Genomic DNA, 5,661 nt, shown 5'->3' with positions numbered 1-5,661 from the left:
GAAAAAAGAGGAGGAGATGGAGAAAAAAAGAGGAGGAGGAGAAAAAAGAGGAGGAGATGGAGAAAAAAAGAGGAGGAGGAGAAAAAAGAGGAGGAGGAGAAAAAAGAGGAGGAGATGGAGAAAAAAAGAGGAGGAGGAGAAAAAAGAGGAGGAGATGGAGAAAAAAAGAGGAGGAGGAGAAAAAAGAGGAGGAGATGGAGAAAAAAAGAGGAGGAGAAAAAAGAGGAGGAGGAGGAGAAAAAAGAGGAGGAGAAGAAAAAAGAGGAGGAGGAGGAGAAAAGAGAGGAGGAGGAGAAAAAAGAGGAGGAGATGGAGAAAAAAAGAGGAAAAGGAGGAGGAGGAGGTAAGATAAAGGGCAAGGAATAATAATAAAAAAAAACAAGAAAAAAAAGTCAACAAGGAAAATCTCAAATAACACACACACACACACACACACACACACACACACACACACACACACACACACACACACACACACGTTCGAGGACACAGGAAATATAGGTTCGATTTGATGATCTCATTATTATTATTATTATTATTATTATTATTATTATTATTATTATTATTATTATTATTATTATTATTATTAGTATTGTTGTTATCTGCGTGAATCGGTGGAACGCGAACCTATCTGATCATTGTCAACAAGCTGGAGGAGGAAGGAAAGGAGAAAGATATCGATGTAGTGATGAGTGATTGCCAGTGTATAGTTTTTTTTTTTTTTTTTTCTTACAGTGAAGGAGGCAGTCGAAGGGGAAACACATACAGCATAAAAGCCCGCTGAGTGGATGTGGTTCACCCGGTAGCTGCGGGGGTCATGTTTCTTAGGTCAGGTTAGGTCAGGTCAGGTTAGGTTAGGTTAAAGGCCCCTATACGTAAAATAATGAGAAAGAATCATCACTCACGCAAACCATTTCATAATATATATATATATATATAGATATATATATATATATATATATATATATATATATATATATATATATATATATATATATATATATCACCGCATGTGTGATCAGTTTATGCATCATCTATTTTGGGAGGTTTATATCATGGCAGAAATTTGGCCCGTCGCTGGTACACGGTAAAGCCGCAAATTTGTCCCATCGCTGGTACACGGTAAAGCCGCAAATTTGGCCCGTCGCTGGTACACGGTAAAGCCACAAATTTGGCCCGTCGCTGGTACACGGTAAAGCCACAAATTTGGCCCATCGTTGGTACACGGTAAAGCCGCAAATTTGGCCCGTCGCTGCTACCGGGCTAAGCTATCGTGATTCATGAGTGTGGGCGCTGGATGGGGTGCCTTCTCCTGGCCTGATGAGAAACGCTAGAGTGACCCAGGGGTCGGCAACCTTTGGCACGCGTGCCAGACTTGGCACGCAGAGTGCTTGCCTATGGCACGCCACGTGATTCGAAGAGGCAAAGAAAAAGTTATAACAAAAAACAGAATAATGAGAGAGAGAGAGAGAGAGAGAGAGAGAGAGAGAGAGAGAGAGAGAGAGAGAGAGAGAGAGAGAGAGAGAGATGTGATTATTGTACATCCTTACTTTTATCACAGTTTAAGTTTTCGAACGATTTTAAATCATTCTTTCCTATGATACATTGAATTAAAACGAAAATGTTTCGTACCCGCGATGAGGAATACGTGAGTACAACGAGATGTAAACGAGTATGAGACACGTTGCCCCCAGCCGCTGCTGACGCATCAGTCACGCAGCGGCAGCGTTGCTATTTCTGCTTCAGTAACTATTTAGCCGCCGTGAGTGACATTCTTTCTAGTTACTGTCGCCATGGCTACTGCGAAAAAAGTCAAGCTTGATGTCCGATCATTTCAGGCATCATGGACAAATGACTTTGGATTTATTCAGCAGAATGATCGTGCTGTGTGTGCTCTCTGCTGCGAGAATGTCGTGTGCCGCACATCGAGTGTTAAAAGACACTTTGAAACAAGACACGAGAAGACTTTCAAGGACAGTACAGACAAGGCTGCAGCGATTAAGAAAGCAGTATCGCGCTATGAGAAACAAAGTAATGTGTTTAAGAACCTGAGTGCTAGCAAAAACAATGCAACTGAGGCCAGTTACAAACTAGCTCTGTGTATTGCCAAGCATGGAAAGCCTTTTACTGATGGAGATTTTATAAAAGCAGCTTTCCTAGAGTGCTCTGAGGTGTTATTTGATGGCATATCAAACAAACACATGATCATCTCAAGGATAAAAGACATGCCTGTCTCAGCTAGGACCGTGGAGAGACGTATTTCTGAAATGGCTGCTAATGTAAGTGAGCAGCATACTGTTGCTTTAACAACTACACCTGTGTTCAGCGTGGCCCTGGATGAAAGCGTGGATATAAATGACATTCCCCGCTTGGCTGTTTTTGCCAGGTATAGTGACACAGAGATACACGAGGAGCTGTGCTGTCTTAAACCTATGTGTGGCACTACCAAGGGAGAGGACATACTGAAGACATTCACTGATCATTTTGAGGACAGAGGGGTTGACATAAGAAAGATTTTTGCAGCTACAACGGATGGTGCCCCTGCCATGGTAGGAAAAAACAAGGGTTTTACCAAGATGGTTCAGGATGAAATTGGGCACCCCATTCTGAAATTGCACTGCATAATTCATCAAGAAAATTTATGTGCCAAGATCTGGAGCTCTGATCTCAACAAAGTGATGCTACTGTTACAAAAGTAGTGAGTTTTCTTGTTGCACACTCTTCTCTTTCGCACAGGCAGTTTCAAGCTTTCCTTGAAGAGGTGGACAGTGCTTACAAAGATATACCCTTGCACAGCAGTGTTAGCTGGTTAAGCTGTGGGAAGGTATTGGAGAGATTTGTGGAATGCTTTGATGAAATAAAGATTTTTTTATCAGAAAAAGCCCAAGACTATCCTGAGCTGGAGGACAGAGACTGGACTGTGAAACTTATGTTTCTCTCAGACATCACCAAACATCTAAATGACCTCAATCTTATCTTGCAAGGTGCAGGAAAAACAGTGATGGATTTGTATGACATTTGGAAGGCATTTGTTGCAAATCTTGCAGTTTACTCATCAGTTATCAAAACTGGTTCTTTCCGTTACTTCAAAAACTTGAAGAACTTAACTGCAATTCATCCTGTCAACACTACTGATCTTCAGGTGTACATGCAAGAATTGAAGTCTGAGTTCTCAATCAGATTTCAAGATTTCCAACACTGGCCCAGTGTTTTCGTTTTTAATCAGACCAGACACCTTTCAATACAGTGAGTTGGACGAGTCTCTCTTTGAGTGGATGGAAACTGAGGAGTTGGAAATGCAGTTGATTGACCTTCAGGCCTCATCATTGTGGTCAGCTAAATTTAAAGATCTTCGAGAAATATTGGAAACTAGTACGAATGGTCATGCAGCCTCCATATTAAGTTCCTGGACCTCACTGCCTGATAAATTAAATTGCATGAAGAAAGTAGCTTTTGCATTGCTATCAGCATTTGGATCTACATATCAATGTGAGCAGATATTTTCACACATGAGGCACATCCTCAACCCCCATCGCCGCAAGCTTACAACGGATCACTCTGAGGGTTGTGTGAGGCTCAAGGTGTCCAGATACTCACCTGAAATTTCAACTTTGGCCAAAGGGAAGCAAGGGCAAGGATCGCATTAATATTGTGAGTATAAATTTAAAATAAAAAAAAATATGTTTTTAGTTACAAGGAATGCTAATTGCTAAAACATGTAACATTTCTGTTATACATGTGCAGGAAAATACACTTTACTTTAGTTATAATGGTCACTACATACTCTGTGTCTAGGATTATGATCTCAATTTCCACAGGACATACGCTTTATAATGTGGGAAAAAATAACCCCTGGCACGCAAGGTAGTAAAAGAAAACGCATTAATTAGACTTGGCACTCTATGTTCAAAAGGCTGCTGACCCCTGCGCCGCTAGACTGGGGGCCATATAACAGAATGCAGGGGCAGGCTCTGAAGCTATATACAGATTAAACCAAAGGGGTTCATCGGGTAGGCAGCTAGTGGAGGGAATTTACAGGTCAGTTCAGCAGGTTCGTGTGATGTTAAGCTGCCAGACATGTGAGTAATGCGTCCCATCTTTTTTTCTGTGTAATTTACCTTATTTTATCTGGTTATGTGTTCTTGACATAAAACAAGATTTGGAGATGTTTTAGTGTAGGAGATGATTTTAACTCAACATAGTTTTAAGGCTTCCTAAGCTGTGGATTCTGTATGATAACCTGGTCTTGATTCTCGAGTATCGATCAGCAAGGATGTTCAAATTATTCAGAGCTATCTTGACATTCACAGCAGCAACACTCATCACCGTGTTTGCCTCCCCATAGAGTTATCAGTTTGCCCCCATCTTTGAATACTTCAGTGTTATATGAACTTAAGCCAACATCAGCACCCATTTAATGTAAGTAAGCTCTGCATAGTTACAGGAAATGGTGGAGTGCTTTTTTTATTTTTTATATGGACCTATAGTCTTCCAAATATATCGAGGCCGGTCTGGCGTAGGCTCCCGCGGGTCCTTTCCTCCCCTCTGCTCTGCCACACCGTCCCAACACCTATCCCTTCCTAAAGCCAACGCCAAAACGGACTCGACAATTTGGTTTCACTATAACGAGTGTAGGGATGTAGACAGTCACTGTAGTCACGGGTTATGGCGGGGGGGGGGGAAACCAGGTGAAAAAAGTTTGGGAACCACCTCGCCATAGAGACACATGAGCCGCCTGTGATTTCCGACCCTGAAGACCCCTTGGGCAATACTTCCTTTGGCTGTTGTTGTTGTTGTTGTTGTTGTTGTTGGGTGTATATACGTACTCGAGTTTCCTTTCCACTTTCTCCCTCATTACGTCTTTTCTTGTTTTTGTTTTTTTCTTGTTGTTTTGTCTTCCTTTCTTCTTCTCCTGTTTCGTTACTTTTTTTTTGTAGTGAAGAAGAGGTAGAGGAAGAAAAAAAAAAAAAAAACCTGGCTTTTAATAAGGTGAGTATATTCGTGAACAACTTCCTTAATAAAAAATAAAAAAACGGTACAATAATGTGAAAGCAACAACGAGAAGAACATCAACAGTAAGGGAGGAGGAGAAAAAAAAAGAAAACTTATATTGAGGTGAAGGTAATATTACTGACTACATTAAAAACATCAACACATTATAAATATTTGTTTCTCCAATAATAATAATAATAATAATAATAATAATAATATAAACAAGGAGAACAAAGAGTGAAGAATCTTCACTCTTTGTTCTCCCTGTTTATCTTCTTCTTTTTCTTCTTCTTCTTCTTCTTCTTCTTCTTCTTCTTATTATTATTATTGGAGAGAGAAACAAATATTTATAATGTGTTGATGTTTTTAATGTTGCCAGTAATATATGAGTTTGATATTAATGTTTGCCTACTTTTTGTTTTGTTTTCAGAGAGAGAAAGAGAGAAGAGAAGAGAAGAGAAGAGAAGAGAAGAAACCACAACAGACCTACAGCAACCTACCTACACACACACACACACACACACACACACCCACACACACACACACACACACACACACACAAACGTACCCATTCACTCTCTCCCTCACACACACACACACACACACACACACACACACACACACACACACAAACGTACCCATTCACTCCCCACACACTCCCCCACTCCC

Source organism: Eriocheir sinensis, chromosome 60 (assembly GCF_024679095.1).
Source record: "Eriocheir sinensis breed Jianghai 21 chromosome 60, ASM2467909v1, whole genome shotgun sequence".
NCBI classification, from domain to species: domain Eukaryota; kingdom Metazoa; phylum Arthropoda; class Malacostraca; order Decapoda; family Varunidae; genus Eriocheir; species Eriocheir sinensis.
This window is presented reverse-complemented; position numbering follows the sequence as displayed.